This window comes from Lithobates pipiens, unplaced genomic scaffold, assembly GCF_037356315.1.
Source record: "Lithobates pipiens isolate NorthernLeopardFrog02 unplaced genomic scaffold, aLitPip1_a1.2 Scaffold_13, whole genome shotgun sequence".
NCBI classification, from domain to species: domain Eukaryota; kingdom Metazoa; phylum Chordata; class Amphibia; order Anura; family Ranidae; genus Lithobates; species Lithobates pipiens.
In genome coordinates this window covers 92378615-92397095 of record NW_027507718.1, presented here as the reverse complement: position 1 = coordinate 92397095, position 18481 = coordinate 92378615, and the positions used below count along the sequence as shown (strand labels likewise).

At 38.4% G+C, this 18481-nt stretch overlaps 1 protein-coding gene across 1 annotated transcript in view; it reads right to left on the bottom strand.

The window, feature by feature from the left end:
- GRIN3A (glutamate ionotropic receptor NMDA type subunit 3A) overlaps positions 1-18481 on the bottom strand; it is a 599512-nt gene that overhangs the window by 568603 nt on the left and 12428 nt on the right. The window lies entirely within an intron of this gene.

The window sequence follows — 18481 nt, the reverse complement described above, 5'->3', positions numbered from 1 at the left end:
CAAGGTAAAACACTTACAATTTATTTTTCTACAAATTATTATCTATGGCCATTCACACAAAACTTTAATTAAGCAATCCTAAATTTTAAAGGTAATATACATCTGTCTGTTTGTTAAACATGTGAAAGATACTTAAAGTTACACATATCTTTAAAAAACCTGGAATGCCTTAGCATTCAAATCTTGATTTCCCCTGGTCCAGTATAACTTGTATCCATGGTGACCACCTAATGCCACGTACACATGATCAGACTATCCGGCGGACTTAGTCCGGTGGACAACCTGCCTGGACTTTCTGAACGAGCGGACCTGCCCACACGCGACTGGACTTTTCCAGCAGACTAGGTCCGGCGGACAATCTGCCGGACTAAGGCAGGAGTCCGCTGGACTTTTGAAATGACCGGACTTACCCACACACTAAGTAAAGTCCGTTCATTTTGAACGTGGCTTCAGGTAGACGGAACTAGCAAATGAAGTCAATGTCGCCACCTCCATCGGCAAGATTGACACCACGCTAGCCCCGTCACCTGGTATGGATTTAAAGGGGAACCCCTATGCCTGAAAAAATGGTGCGAGGTCCCACCAAAGTCCATACCAGACTCTTATCCGTGCACGCAGCCTGGCCGGTCAGGAAAGGGGGTGGGGAAGAGCGAGCATCCCCCTCCTGAGCCATACCAGGCTGCGTGCCCTCAACATGGGGGGTGCTTTGGGGAAGGGGGCCCTGCGGCCTCCCCACCCCAAAGCACCTTGTCCCCATGTTGATGAGGACAAGGGCCTCTTCCCAACAACCCTGGCCGTTGGTTGTCGGGGTCTGCGGGTGGGGGGCTTATCAAAATCCGTGAGCCCCCTTTAATAAGGGGGCCCCCAGATTCCAGCCCCCTATCCTATGTGAATGAGTATGAGTAAGAAGACCCCCAATTTCGGAAGAAGACCCCCGGACGGCAGCGACGACAAATGAAAAAGCCGGTCTCCTCAGCTAGTAAAAGAACTAGCTGTAAAAGAGCAGAAGATAGGGGTGGAGTCTGGCGAGAAGACCCCAAAGATGGAAGAAGACCCCCGGAGCTATCTAATAAAGTACTTTAAAAACCTGTGTTTTTTTATGTACACTTTTTTCCCCAGGTGAATGGGTAGGGGTACATCGCACCCCATACTCATTCACATAGGGCAGGGGGCCGGAATCTGGGGGCCCCCTTATTAAAGAAAGGGAGCTCCCGGATTCTGATAAGCCCCCACCTGCAGACCCCGACAATCAATGACCAGGGTTGTCGGGAAAAGGCCCTTGTCCTCATCAACATGGGGACAAGGTGCTTTGGGGTGGGGAACCGCAGAGAGTTAGCTGTGCTTCCTCGCTTCAACCTATCACAGCTAAATTGTATTGATCATTAAAAACATTTTTTTTTGCTATGCAATCCAGGGCCCCCTTCCCCAAAGCACCCACCCCCCACGTTGAGGGCACGGGGCCTTGTACGGCTCAGGAGGGGGGTGCTCGCTCGTCCCCACCCCCTTTCCTGACCGGCCAGGCTGCGTGCTCAGATAAGGGTCTGGTATGGACTTTAAATCCATACCAGGTGATGGGGCTAGCGAGGTGTCAATCTTGCCGATAGAGGCGACGACATTGACTTCATTTGCTAGTCCCATCTACCTGGAGCCATGCTCAAAATGAACGAGCTTTACTCCGTGTGTGAGCAAGTCCGTTCATTTCAAAAGTCCGGCGGACTAGCATACAGACGGGCGGATTTTTGAGTCAAGACTTCTTTCTAAGTCTGCTGGACTTTTGGGAACAAAAAGTTCGCCGGAGCTCACACATAGGCGAATTGTCCAGCAGACTCTGGTCCGCCAGACCAAGTCCGCCGGATAATCTGATCGTGTGTACGCGGCATAACATACATGTAATTTCCATAAATATGACATCCTCATGACTTTGCCATGTACAGTATATATAGAGAGTTTTCTGTGCTTCCTCGCTTCAACCTATCACAGCTAAATTGTATTGATCATTAAAAACATGTTTTTTTGCTATGCAATCCAGTAGCTTTAAAATATTTTTTATTCACATTGAGGCTGTATAGTAGGAACATGGCTATAAAGTATGAGTCAGAAGGGTTGTTTTTTTTTTTTGCCACTGGGGTTCTCAAAAATAAAATGCCATCAGCCATCCAAATTGTATTGAGAATATTGGTTGGCTTGATTCTTGTGAATTCCATTGTATTCTTTCTTAGTTTTGAAACATACTATATACATACATATGTTAAAATATAAATAAACTAATTGTATACTTTGATTTCATGTTAGAAATTCCTGTTTATTGTTTTTTTATTATTATTATTATTATTATATAGTTTCAAACTTACTAATTAAAATCTGCTTCTATGTTAATTGCATTTTATTATGTTTTCATTATTAGTTTTATGTCAAGTTACAAGATTTTTTTTCTCTTATAGTTTTATGTCAGGTTACTGAACCTAGCAAACATTGTGTTCCAGAGAGCTTCCAACATAATGATGAAGATAAAGATAAATACCTTTACTAGCCTTTAAAGCACTTAATTTAAATGTTAGTAGATATGTATTTTCATATTGGTTGCATACTTCACTATTTTACACAGTGACCTCTGCATTCCTGCATTGATTTTTTTTTCTAAATTTCATACTCAGCAACACATTGTGCTTTCCCTAAGTGGCAGCTAATTATGCTAATGATAGTTTTTGTATTGCACAGTACATCAGAAGGATTATCACCATGCAATGTATTATAAAACATCAAAACAGCAAGTAAGGATACGTCTATATATAAATATATACATGCAGGCAACACAGGCAACACAAGTAAAATTGTTTAATACTGAACTCCAGGCAGATTTAAATTTTTTTTTATAAATGCTAGCAGAGTAAATACCTAAATTCAGTATTCACCTATTACAGTGCAGTCCCGTATTGCAGTGCAAAGGCTGATAATGGATGGGACATAAGGAGCCAATTAGCTGTGTTGCAATACCCATGTGATAAGAAGGAACATGCTGAGCAGAGAGAAAAATTAGTACACCAGTCACAGATGTCACAGACAGGTACAAGACCTGTTAGTGTTTCTTGTTTTTCTCTGCTGAAAATAAGTATGTGCTGTGTAGCAGAGCTGTATACATCCTAGGACTGAATTGAGAGAAATGTAAATTATTTGGCAGGCATGGCAGCTCTCTTTTATGCATTGCGTCAGTGTATTTAGCTGTTAGATGTGCGATCATAATTATTTGTTGTAGCATGAAAGGAGTGGGTTAATTATGTATACTTAAGTTGTGGGAGTTAATTGTCTCTGTGGTACAGTAGCTTGCACCCCTGGTATGCAGATGACTGGGGTATTTTTTACATGATATATTTTATATCGATTTTTTATTTAATTTATTTTTCAATTTTAATGTTTGATTTTTTTACATGTTCTGATGGTTAACCGTTTGGAGGCAATTTTGGATACTGAAACACATTCATTATATGAAGGGTTAAAGAAAGGATATCTTAACCAGATAGACATCACCTAGTTCCCCAGCTTCTGATTAAATTATTTAAGAAGCGCATTGAGTGGACCCAGAACCCAATAGTATCATCAGGTTAGAGACTTCACACATGAGAGATGAGGAAGTGATGGAGGTTTCCCTGAGTTTGAGCTATACTAACCTGGGTGCAACAATTGAGCACCACTGACTGTTTTTAACTTTTAATAAACATGTTGTACATCTTCTATTTTATAGGAAATTGATAAAGATGTACATTTATTTTGTTATATGTACTTATATAACACCATCAATTTAAGCAGTGCTTTACATATACAGTGCCTTGGCAAAGTATTCATGCTCCTTTTCCCCATTTTCCCCATTTATTCACGTTACAACCAAAAACATACCGTACATGTATTTTATTGGGATTTTATCTGATAGACCAACACAAAGTGGCACATAATTGTGAAGTGGAAGAAAAAATCAAGATCAAAGATTTCAATTTTCTTCACAAATCTAAAAATAAATCTTTCTACAAATAAATATGTGAAAAGTGTGGCGTGCATTTGTATTTGTGCATTTGTATTCATCCCCCCTGAGTTAATACTGTAGAACCACCCTCCGCTACAACTACCTCTGCAAGTCAGGTGTACCCCTTACCATTTCATTAGATTTAGTGTTTGATGACGAATTTCCCCACAAATCGCTATCGCTCAATTCTGCAAGTGATTATAATTTATTATCACTGTTTTCTAGCTGGTCTAAAATCACTTTTGACATAAAGGGACACTTTTTGGTTGCTATGGACAATCTCCAAATTCCAGGCAGAAAAAACTGTATTTATAATATAAAAGTGCATGCATGGCACTGCACAGACCACTAGGGACAAAGGGTGTGATTTTTTTATACAGTACTGTAATCTGTAAGATTACAGTACTGTGTGTGTTTTGTGTGTTTTAACTTTTTTGAATTTTGGAATTTTTTGAATTTTGAATTTGGCACCGATCTCCGCTCCCGTGCGCCATAATGTCGCAGGGAACAGAGATCGGCGGCATTCGGGCACTGTGTGAATCGAACAGAGGACAGCTCGATCGCACAGCATGGAGGACATCGCTGGATCCAGGGGACAAGGTAAGTAACCTCTCCCTGTATCCAGCGATGCGATCCCTGGCTCGGGGGTTACCGCTTATGATAGTAAAATCCCAACCCGAGCTAGACTCAGGATCCCCCCAGGGAGGTTAAGAACATTTGTCAAGCAGGGGGAATAATATGAGGGAGAGTTCTGCATAATGTGCAGTCTATGGCGAATCTTGTGTGAATGGCAGAACAAATGAATTTTGGTAGGATGAACCTCCAGCTGCAGACCGAAGCAAAATATTTAGCAGTGGTATTTTTTACCACTGCTAAATGTGATAGCTTTCTCCTGGTTGTTAGAGAACCACCCACCCAGTGACATTATCACCATGGTCCCAGAAATGCCATCTAGATGATCCCTGCCCTTTGGTTACTTTAGCAGCAGGGACCATCTTAATGACATCTCTAGGTCCCTACCTCTACACTGAAGAAAGGGGTGGGGTCACCCAGTCACATCTTTGACCAAATCTAAACATGTTCATAATTGGTCAAATACATCATGAGTGACTCCGCCCCTTTGTGGGGACCTGTAGTTGTCATTTGATGAGAGGGAAGTGACGGGACCAGACATACCTTGGTGCCACATTTTTTTTCCTTTGATGGGCCAGTGGCAGTCTTTATGATTGATATGGACCTGCATCATTGGACAACATGATTGATTATGGATGTACATTGTGGAACATTTTTCTTTTAATAGAGCACTTCTCAAAAGTTTGGATATGTTTATTTCTAGGTTGCATTTTTTTTTTTTGGCGAATGAGTATGGAAACAATGCACCTTTTATTCATTTATATGGGGGAACTAGTATCTAGGGCCCCCCTTATTTTTAAAGGGGACTTCCAGATTCCAATACTATAAGCCCTTGCTGTGCAGACCCCCACCATCACTGGACCAGGGTTGTGGGGAAGAGGCCCTTCTCCCCTCATCAACACTGGGACAAGGTGCTTTTCCAGGGGGTACCCCTTGGCAAGGTACTTACTTTTACTCCCCCCTTCCATGGCCAATCAGGCAGTATGCACCAATAAGGGACCTGATATGGATTTGGTGGCGAGCCTTACACTTATTTTCTTGTTTTAACATGAGATTGTCCATTAAAAGCCATACCAGACTTGAAGCATCTGGTATAGAATGTTTTATTTATTTTTTATTTGCTTTTTCATGAGGTCCTCCTTGAAATCCATACCAGACCTAAAGATCCACATTTGTTTTTTGTGAAATAAATATACATTTTTCCATCAATCTTAAATGTGTATAAAGACATTTCAAAAATATAATAAGGATAAAAATAGAGAGATTTGTTTTCAATTTCTCAAGATGTCCATATGTCTCTGTAGCTGATCATACATTAACAATTAGCATAAATCTATTCAGTCTAATATGCAAAGTGTTGGAATGTGCTACATAAGCTGAATCAGCATCAGCATGCAGTAGCTCTAGCTATTGCGTTATGCATTTCTCAAGTTAGCTATGAAGGAAAAAGTAAGTTGTGTTGAAAGCCAGTTTGAGAAGACTGCTTGGCTCTGAAATTATTCATGTATGCCTTTATTAGTAACAGTGGGCAACAGCAATGGCATACAATGATCTAAATTGATTATCAAAAATCTTTATTTATTTGTTATGATTGAACTAAACTGATGAAAGCTGACTAGATGTTATGAGCAATGGGCAGAGTTTTCTCTCTCATTGAATTATATCAAGTAAGTTACTTACATGTTTATTCTATAGGGCAGTGCAAAAGGTAGCATTCAAAATCTGTGTACAACCATGTTGCTAAAAGATGGTTTCTGGTACATTATGGTTCAGTCCACACTGTGCTTCTTGCACAGATATTAAATGGTTCTTAAAAAGTGTTGCAAGGGCATTATATAGCATACTTGTTCAAATCATTAGTAAGACCTCATCTGGAATATGCAGTTCAGTTTTGGGCACCAGTTCTCAAAAAGGATATCAGTGAACTGGAGAAAGTGCAGAGAAGGGCAACCAAACTGATAAGAAGCTATGAGCAAAGATTAGAGGAACTGAATTTATTCACTCTTGATAAGAGGAGATTAAGGGGGGTTATTATCAACATGTACAAATATATAAGGGGTCCATATAGGGAACTTGGTGTCGAGTTATTCACTTTACAGTCAACAAAGAGGACAAGGGGGCACTCTTTACGTCTTGAGGAAAAGAGATTTCATCTCCAAATACTGAAAAGTTTCTTCACAGTAAGAGCTGTGAAAATGTGGAATAGACTCCCTGCAGAGGTGGTTCTGGCCAGCTCAGTGGATTGCTTTAAGAAAAGCCTGGATTATTTCCTAAGTGTACATAATATAACTGGGTACTAACATTTATAGGTAAAGTTGATCCGGGGAAAATCCAATTGCCTCTCGGGGGATCAGGAAGGAATTTTTTCCCCTGCTTTAGCAAATTGGATCATGCTCTGCTGGGGTTTTTTGCCTTCCTCTGGATCAACTGTGGGTATATGGGATGATATTATATATATATATATATATATATATATATATATATATATATATATATTTTTTTTTTTTTTTTTTTTTTTTTATATATATATTTTTTTTGTGGTTGACCTGGATGGACTTGTGTCTTTTTTCAACCTGACTAAATATGTAACTATGTAACTATGTAACTTATAGCTTAGAAAAACAAGCATCTTAAAGGAAACCTATACTGTGCAAGATATAGAGATTGAGATCCATTTGAAAATGCTTTTTTTTTGTGGTTGAACTGGATGGACTTGTGTCTTTTTTCAACCTGACTAACTATGTAACTATGTAACTATGTAACTTATAGCTTAGAAAAACAAGCATCTTAAAGGAAACCTATACTGTGCAAGATATAGAGACTGAGATCCATTTGAAAATGCTAACTGCTTGACTGACTATAGCCTCATTACTCTGGGTAACTGGTGCTAAACAAGGTGAGTAGAAGAGGATGTCAGAATTGTGTATCTGCATATGTTTCACAGACATGAAACTAGCATTTGAAAAGAAGAGTAAGGCAGTCTATGGATACTCTCAGTACAAGTTTATTTTAATCCACCTGTACATCAAATACTCATTGTGTGAGAGAGAGGTCAAAAACATATACATACACACACACACATACATACTGTAGCATGCACTAATAGCATTTTGTGCAATGACAGATGTCGTGTCCTCATTCCTTTTAGGAATGTTTTGGATAAAAGCACACCATAGAACATTTGTTTTTAAAATTGTCCTATCTATACAGCACTGGGGGTAGGAGATTCATCACTGTGTTATTGGTATTTCATGTGACTAATGTATGATATACCATAGATGTGTCCCCAGTATCCTTTTTAAAGGCTCGCCTGTATACACATAGCATAAGAATATGTGTACACTAAACAGTGGATTTACCAAAAAATCGCCAAACCCTTAAAACAATAAACATGTTACAAAGGATTGGCCCCTTTTACTGGCTGCTTACATATATACTGGCCTGGCAAAACTTTAATAAGTAACCTCAATAGCTTTTAAAGGTTGTTAAATGGTATTCAGCTTCAATGAAGACATAGTTCCTTGTTTTTTAAAGTTTATCTAAAGTCAAATCAGTCTGTTTTTTTATTATACAATACAGAAAGTTTACAATTTAGGGTTTTATTGTTGTCTGCCTCCCAGATGGAGGGCATCCACTCTCTCTTTTCAGGGGTTTTAACCATTCCATACTCTATGAATACATTTTGGGTTTAGATATACTTTAAATTCTGTCATTCATTCTCTAAGTGACCCGGTATATTACTTACAGTGTTTACATATAAGAGAGTTTGAACAGGAAAGTCATGAAATTATAACTTCTAAATTTGTATCATGGTAAGTTGTATTTAATAGAACAGTCTTAGCATCAGCAGTGAAAAATATCAACAATACCTTTTTCCTTCTTTTTTTCCAGGTTGCACTGTAAAATATCAGCAAGCTAATCTTTTGCTGTGAACAACAGGCATGTTAGCCATTTCTTATAAATGTGCTCTAATGTGACCAGTATAAGTATGTATATAAAAAAATGCATGAACAAAATGGTTTTGCATTTACTCAGTTTTTGTCAAGTCATGTATTTACTAAAATTGAGCTAGCCTGTTTTGGGGTAGGTTTACACAGACTTATGAGATCCACCCAAGTTCCACCTGCTTTTGTTTGTGCTCACAGTAGCCTGAGTGACACAAACCTCCAGTTAAGATCAAGATGTAAGCTGTGCATTTAGCTGTTTTGCTTTAAGGCAATGCATAAAGCAATTATGAGGTGCAAAGTAGAGAAACCCATAGCAGCCAGCTAATTCCATTTTTTATTAACCCAGAACAGTCAGAATAAGGAAAAAAAAGTGACTTGCTACTATAGGTTAATGTACAATAAACATGTATGCCTTTATTTTTCAGTTCATACAGTAGTATCATTTTTCTGGATTTGCAGTGAATTATTAGACTAACTGAACAGATATTTTGAAAGGTGAAGTCATCTATATATATATATATATATATATATATATATATATATATATATATATATATAAGTAAGTTATATATGTAAGTTATGCATTTAGCTGTTTTGCTTTAAGGCAATGCATAAAGCAAATAGCAATTAGGATGTGCAAAGTACAGAAACCCATAACAGCCAGCTAATTCCATTTTTTATTAACCCAGAATAAGGAAAAAAAAGTGACTTGCTACTATAGGTTAATGTACAATAATAAAAGCATGTATGCCTTTATTTTTCGGTTCATACGTTTATATTTTCCTTTTTTCTTGGTGTATAAAGTGCAGCATTTACACTATTTTCCTACATTTTGTATGTTGTAATGCATGAAATGCCCCTTTTATTTTCAGCCATTATTTGAAAGATCAGCTACAGCCAGAATAAAAGGATAAATGAAAGCTATTTACTGTCTTATATCCATTCTGTAAGCCTGTCATTTTTCATCATCTTTTGAGCACAGTTTCTGATTACACAGTTCCTTTCATTTTCTGTTCACATTACTTGCACACCTATTTTCATCTTTCTTCAAAGTGTAGTATCCTCACTTTAGTAGACAAAATAAGGTTGTATGAAAACTGAGGCTGTGAATATTGTGAGCATTTAAGAATTGTAATCAAACTGTTGTCTGAATGATCATGCCACCAATGCCAGCAGTAGGGAAAATTTGTAAAAAACTGTGGGTGTGAACATTATAAACATTTATTTGCACATAAAGTGCTTCACACTGTCCTTCCTTAGCATAGATTGTGAGGAGAGATAGTGGAGAAATGTACTTTATGAAAATTTAACACCGGACCTATGCCAAAAAAAAAAAAAACTAACATTCTCAAATCAATAAAGATGTGCGGGTGTGCAAGTGTGAAAGACAATATTGCAATCTAGACACAGAATCTGGCACAGAAGACAATAAGCAATGTAGGTAAAGTTTAAATCAGAAATCCAGTTATGAATGTGTCTTCCTTTAAAGGAAACATTAAAAGCCCAATTAAACTTTTAGATCAAATTAGCTAAAATAATTCTAGGTGCGCCAAAACAAAAGGAGCACAAAGTCTCATTGTTAATGTTATTTATTAAACATCAGTCACTGTCTTAATACAAAAGCTTGTCCGCTATCAGCATGCTTCAGAGTAGGACCCTTGCACAGCTATGACATGCCCTTTGCTAAGTCAGAGCCAGAGCTCTCCTTTTTTTTCCTTTTCAAAATAATTTATTGAACAATTAAGCATACAGCTATATCTTGTGAGCGACAGCAGGAACTCTGCGTCACCCGAAATACTACATTTTTTCATTTTAACATTGGAACAGTAGAGATTAATACAAAATACATTTAAAATAAAATAATGTAAAATAATATAAAATAATATAAAATAAAATAAAATATACTCCCAGTGGGGGGGCAACGGTTAGAAATAGACATGTGCAAAAGGAAAAAAATTGTTTAGTTTAGTTTCGTTTTAATTCGTTAATTCATTAATTTCGTTTAGTTATATTCGTTAACTTCCTTAAATTCGTTTTCGGATTTCGTTTAGTTTTCTACCGAATTCGAAAAATCGGCCACATTCGAAAATATTTCAACCAAATTCGAAAATATTTCTACCGGATTCGAAATGATTTCAACATGATTCGACATTATTTCAACCGCATTCGAAATGATTTCAACATGATTCGACATTATTTCAACCACATTCGAAAATATTTTGTGACCCAACTTTAGGGCCATGTATCTCGGGGTCACTTGGTGCTAGAAACTCCAAATTTGGATATGTACTAGATGTAGTGCTAGTACTATTGTGTTTGCATACCAAATTTGGGGTTTCTAGCTATAAGGGACCCCGAGATATGTGGCCCCAAAATCGGGTCGCAAAATGTTATTAGTTAGTAGAGCAGAGAATGACATTTTGCGACCCAAATTTGGTTTGCAAACACCATAATACTAGCACTACAACATATCCAAATTTGAAGTGTCTAGCACCAAGTAACCCCTAGATACATGGCCCTAAAGTCGGGTCACAAAATATATTCAAATGCGGTTGAAATAATGTCGAATCATGTTGAAATCATTTTGAATGCATTCAAAATTATTTCAACATGATTCGACATTATTTCAACTGCATTCGAAATTATTTCAACATGATTCGACATTATTTCAACCGCATTCAAAAATATTTTGTGACCCGACTTTAGGGCCATGTATCTCGGGGTTACTTGGTGCTAGACACTTCAAATTTGGATATGTTGTAGTGCTAGTATTATGGTTTTTGCAAACCAAATTTGGGTCGCAAAATGTCATTCTCTGCTCTAATAACTAATAACATTTTGCGACCCGATTTTGGGGCCACATATCTCGGGGTCCCTTATAGCTAGAAACCCCAAATTTAGTATGCAAACGCAATTATACTAGCACTACAACATATCCAAATTGCAGTTGAAATAATTTCAAATTTGGTTGAAATAATTTCAAATTTGGTTGAAATAATTTCAAATCATGTCGAATTAATTCAAATTCATTTGTTATATTTCTTTCATATTCGTTGTAATTTGTTATTTTTTTATTCGGACATTCGGATGCCTCCGAATGTCCGAAAGATGCAAAATTCGGCAGAATTTCGATTCGTTATGAAACAAATTGCACAAGCCTAGTTAGAAAACAAGTTTTCTACAGAAAGAAGTAAATCCAGTGAAACCAGTAATAATAACTGAAAACCACAATACAGAATTGAATGGATCTCCTATTAAAGAATACTAAATTATGAGAAAGAAAAAGAAAAAAAAGGGGGGGGGGGCTGCAACTATTTTCCTTGGGTGTAGAATCTGTACTAGCTAAACAGACAAAGATGGAGAGTTGCTCTTACACGTCACACATTTGCGGGTTAGAAGTAAATCATCTGGATCCACACCCAATAGGCTTAATTTAGATATAAAAGGTGAACGAGAACTCAAGGAGTGTCATTGTTGTCCTCTTGTGATAGGAGATTCTTGTAGTAGATGAAAGTAGTAGTAGTAGTAGTAGTAGATGAAAGGGCTATGAAAAGACTTGAGTGACTCTGGATGTATTGTTCAGTTTGTATGTATGCAGGTAGGTTAATTGGCTTCTGTCCAAAATTGGCCCTAGTATATGAATGGGGACGTTGGATTGTGGCTCCTTGAGGGTAGGGACCGATGAGAGTGGGCAATGTACAGGGATAGGGACAATTGTAGACACACACTCAGGTTGAACTGGATGGACTGGTGTCTTTATTCAACCGTACTAACTATGAAACTAACTATGAAACTATGAAACTATGAAATTTATGAATGCCCCCCATTGTGGGAAGAAGCATTTGTTTGTGACCGGGTGGTTAAAATCAGTAGCGATTTTTTCCTTGTGAAGTTGCAGCAGTAGCTCTTCTTTGACTTGTAATATTTCTGGACAGGATGGAGAAGTCCAGTTTTTAAGAATTGCTCTCCTCGCCACAAAAAGACTGATGAGGATCCACTTTTTATGAGGATGATTCGCATTGGAAGACCAAGTCAGAAGTTGCTTGTCCCAGTATCCGAAAAACAGAAGCAGAAGGTCTTTAGGGAGATGCAGCAGGGTAATTCCCTGAATGAAGGATATGATTTGTTCCCAGGAAGTAGAGATATTATTACATGACCAGAAGCGATGTGTTAAAGTAGGTCTTGCCTGGTTGCAGGAAGGGTATACAGGTGCAATGAATAATTTTCATGTTTCCCTCCAATATTCACAAGGTATCAACTGGAGGACTTTGTTGTATCCCTGCAGTAGTTTGTCAACTAACACAGGATCCGGAAACTCTTTGCCTCAGTTCACAACAAAGGAAGAGGACTCAGAGGAGGTGATCTTTCAGAGTAAATGGCCTTTACTCATGTGGCTTTATCCTTGCTGTGCTCATTATGAGGGGTTCCCACCATCCCTGTGCTGTTCTCATTAGGAGGGGCTTCCACCATCCCTGAGCTGTGCTGACTTCCTCCTGGGGCTGTACCCCTGCTATGCTCATTATGAGGGGCTCACACCATCCCTGTGCTGTGCTAACTTCCTGTGTTTTTAACTTCATCGTAACGAATAATCGTAATTATTATGACAATAATAAAACAATATTAACAAACATTCTTATTTTGTCAGATTCTGAATCTCCCGTCGACTACCCGTACCAGTCTTCCACTCCCATATTAAAAAAGGTAATTTTCCCAACCCTCAATCAGCAACAGAAGAAAACCTCTGATTGGTCATCAAAACACCAGTCACGTTTCTGTTGTAATGGAATTTGGATCTGAAATTCGTCAATGAAATTTCATATTTCGTATTCAATTCAGAAGCATAAAAATTTGTATTTCGGATGCTTCCGAATGTATGAATTTTCGATTCGTACGAAAGGAACCGCACATGTCTAATAAAAGCTGATGTTATCAAAGACTTTCTCCGCGTCCAGAATGATAATGGCAAAATCCCCCTGTTTTTTTTTAGCATGTTCTAATACCATCAGTACCTTGCGGATGTTCCGCGAAACCATTCTCTCTTTTACAAATCATGACTGCGCTGGATTAACCACTTCCCGACCAGTGCACGCCGATGTACGTCGGCAGAATAGCACGGGCAGGCAAATGGGTGTACCTGTACGTCCCTTTAAATTTGCCACCTTGCCGGCGCACTCGCATGCTGGTCGGGACCTTTGTGAGTCCGGTCGCAGACTCGATCACCGCGGGCATACCCGCGATCCTCTCATGTAAACAGCATCTCCCAGTTCTGCCTAGCAACAAGTGACACTGATCTCTGCTCCATGCAATTGGAGCAGAGATCAGTGTTCACTAAAAGAAAGCCCAGCCCCCAACTTTTAGTAACACGCCCCTAGGAACATTTAACCCCTACACTGCCCCTATGGACATATCCCATTATACCAATGTATCCACACGCATACCTGACATGAGCTTTTGCCTGATACAGGATATGCTACTAAGCTTCTGTCTCTTGTACTTCAGGTGATAATTGCAGTATCCCACAGTTAACTTTGAAACATAGGTTAGCCCCCCTTGGGGTATTTAGGCTTTCTACCTTTGTAGTCCATTACTTTAGACACGTGATAACTTACTTGAGTACTCACTTGTACCGGACTACAATGGCTTTGCTATGTTGTTTCTCCTTTCTTTTTCCCCTTTTTTGCCTTATTCTTTATGATATATGTGGATTTAAGCTAAACTGTTGTTAACTGATCAGTATTTTCTTGTAGTACTGCTCCATATTTTTAATACTTGGCACTAGCTTACTACATGTGTTATTTGTTATTTGTAATTTTCACAATAATTTTCAATAAACTTCTTTGGAAAAAAAAAAAAAAACATACACTGCCACCCACTGGTTAACCCCGTCACTGCCAGTGCAATTTACACAGGAATCACTGCATTTGTATAGCAGTGATTGCTGTATAAATGACAATGGTCCCAAAAATGTGTCAAAAATGTCCGATGTGTCCACCATAATGTTACAGTCACAATAAAAATCGCTGATCGCCGCCATTACTAGTAAAAAAATAATATTAATAAAAAGGCCATAAAACTATCCCCTATTTTGCAAACGCTATAACTTTTGCGCAAACCAATCAATAATCGCTTATTGCGTTTTTTTTTACCAAAAATATGTAGAAGAATACTGTACGTATCGGCCTAAAGTGAGGGAAAAAATAGTTTTTTATATATTTTTGGGGGATATTTATTATAACAAAAAAATTAAAACCGCAGGGGTTATCAAATACCACCAAAAGAAAGCTCTATTTGTGGGAAAAAAAGCACGTCAGTTTTGTTTGGAAGCCATGTCGCACGCCCGCGCAATTGTCAGTTAAAGCGACGCAGTGCAGAATCTCAAAAAGTGGTCTGGTCTTAAGCCAGCAAAATGGTGCGGGGCTGAAGTGGTTAAGGAGGGGATGATATTGGCAAGTCTGGTGGCAACTATTTTTGAGAGGATCTTGACATCCAAATTTAAAAGTGAAATTGGCCTGTATGAACCCGGGTCTAGAGGGTTTTTCCCTTTTTTGAAATTAGTGAAATTACTTTTATGATGGCTTTGTTTTCAGAGGGTAGGTGCCACCCTCCTTTCCAGATGCCATTGTAGACATTGAGGAGGACGGGTTCAACGGCTCTCCTGAAGAGTCTTATATAAATCCCCTGAGAGTCGACAGGCATGTTAACGGATGGTGGTAGAAAGTTCTGAGTTGGATATAGGCGCATTTAGTGTATCTAACTGGGAAGTCAAGCTTGTCAAGGAAGTTTTGGGCAATACTGTGGTTTATAGGGTCTGGAGCATAAAGGGAAGAATAGAATGTCTGCATGACTGTATTGCCCTCCTGTGGTGTTTTTTTGATAGTGCCAGATGAGTCCTATTTGTGATATGAGTGGGACTGTATGGGCCTTTGCACAATCTAGCCAGAAGTCTACCTGATTTGTTACCAAATTTGTATAAGTTTGAGTTGGCATGAGCTCGTTTGGTCAGTTCTAAGATATGTGCCCATGTATCTAACTAGTTTTTGGCTTTGCACCATTCATCCCTATTTTCAAAGAGGCATGGGCAGAGAGGGCTTGTTGAGCCAGCTTAAGGCTGGAGCTTGCTGTCATATAACTGGATAGGGTATTTTTTATAGGACATGGCATATGAAATAACTCGACCCCTTATATAGACCTTTCCTGCGTCCTGCGGAAGGTGATCTGGTCCCCATTAGGTGCTTTGAGATGAAGTGTAGCTGGGAATGTCAATGTGAATTTTATCTGTTGTTGGTGAAGCGCTGTGCAGATGAGCTGGAAAGCTTTTCTTTTCTTGGAGGCATCGGCGAAGATCAGAATTTTAATTCCGTCAATTTTCAGGGATCTGACTTGTCGTTATTTCTGTAATATAGCTGCTTTATCAGCATAATTCAGGTAATTGGCAATAATTGTACATGGGGGAGTGCATTCGGATGAGTACACCCTCATGTGGTGTGCCCATTGGACCGTGCATGATCCGGGCAGACCTAGGGCTTCAGGAATGTGACGGGTGTAATATTCTGATATGGCTGAAGATTGCAGGGATTCTGGTGCTCCAACAAATTGCAGGGCTTTATTTACTAAAGGCAAATCCACTTTGCACTGCAAGTGCGCTTAGAAGTGCATTCGCTGTAGATCTGAGGGGGACATGCAAAGAAAATCTAACACAGCATTTTAGCTTGCACATGATTGGATGATAAAATCAGCAGAGCTTCCACTCATTTCAGAGCGTCCCCTCAGATCTACACTTTCAGTGCACTTGTAGTGCAAAGTGGATTTGCTTTTAGTAAATAAACCCCAGTGTATTTTGTAGAACAATATGTGATATAAGAAACATGCAAGTTAGTCTGTTCAAGCTGAACAGCGAACTGCATTGATAATTATGCATATGAGGGTTCCAGAGACAAAAATATATGTATAATTCCAAAGATGATTTACAATTTCCTTTTTCAGACACAGCAAGGATTATATAGCGCAAGGTACCAGTTCTTTATTTTTTTGGATGGAGTGGAGAGGGATTAGAACGCTTGTCAGGTTTTTATTGCTTTTCCCACAAATTCAGCTTTCTTTTGGTGGTATTTAATCATCACTGTGGTTTTTATTTTTTGCACTATCAACAAAAAAAGAGAGACAATTTTGAAAAAATTTTTTTTTTACTTTTTGCTATAATAAATACCCCCAAAATTAAAAAAAAAACAAATTTCTTCATCAGATTAGGCCAATATATATTCTTCTACATATTTTTGGTAAGAAGAAAATCTCAATAAGCGTATATTGATTGGTTTGCACAAAAGTTATAGCGTCTGCAAACTATGGGAAACAGTTATGGCATTTTTATGGCATTTTTTTTGTATTAGTAATGGCAGTCATCTGAATTTTTTAGCAGTACTGTGACATTGCGATGGACAGATCAGAGACTTTTGACACTTTTTTGGGACCACTGGCATTTATACAGCGAACAGTGCTATAAAAGTGCACTGATTACTGTGTAAATGTCACTGGCAGTGAAAGGGGTTAACACTAGGGGGCAATCAAGGGGTGAATTGTGCATTCCTTCACTGTGTTCTAACTGTATGGAGATAGGATTGATTAGAAGAGGACGTCCCTACTTAGTAGGAACAAATGATATGGCTCCTCTCCTCTGACAGTACAGGGATTTCTGTGCTTACACACAGAAATCCCCTTACTGGCGCTTGTGCGCATGATTGTGTATGGCCGGTGGCGATCTTGCTCACCGGGCATGCGCATTGGGTTCCCCGCAGTGCAGCGGGCATGTGCATGCTCCCTCTGGTGGCCAAAAAACAATAGGATATACCCATACGGGATTTCGCCCAGGAGAGCCATTGTGCCACAGTATATCTGTGTGACATAGTCGGGAATCGGTTAAGCTGCTTTCCCAGAGATCTGCCCAAGTTATATTTTGTCTAGGATTTCATTTGTATTCAGAAGCGTAGGTCCAGTACAGCTGTCAGGGGCTGCTGCAAAGGAACCATGCAGTGGAAATGACAAGAATGATCTTCATTCATGTGTTAGTGTAAGCTTTGTGCATTGAAGTTCAGAAGACCTTGTACTTTGAAACATAAAAGCCATAGTTAAAATGCATTGAACTGTTATATGCAAGGAGAAATATGCAGCATAAAGCCTATTAGCTTTGTTGAGCTTAGTTTCAGTAAACAAAACATCAATGTACAAAGGGCAGTAACACTCTTTCACTGACTGCAGTAATGTGGTATTTGATTAGCTGCCTTAAAGGTACTGAATTTTTCACATTGACAGTTTTTTGCACTGCTTTATATCTAAAAATGTATATTTTAAATATGTCCATTAAAAGGGGAAAACTCCTATATATCTATGATGTTCAGGGCTCCTTAACAGAATTAAATATAGGATACTTATTAGAAACTAACTGTTATTAGTATCTCAGAACAAATTAAACTGACAACAGGGTTTCCAAAAATAGGTCATTGACAAAAAAAACATGCACCTCTATTCTAAATAATATTAATAGCACCTAAACTATCCACAAATTTGGTCAGAATAGAAAGCACAATGTTATTTACAAAAATATACACACAACGCAAGCATCAATGATCACAATTACCTTAAACTGGTCCAAAACTGGTAATTTCAGCTAAACGCATAAAGGTTTATTACATATCAGGCAATTAGGTCTGTGATATTTTTGCACTTAAACTGAACCTGTGCTTTGTCAGTGAAAGTTTCAACATGTTCACTTAAATATAAAAAAAAAAAATCACCATGCTATTAAATATCACAAACGACAGATATATTTATATTATATATATATATCACACCATAGAGAGGTAAGTGGAGCTGCTACCACCCGTATGTGCAA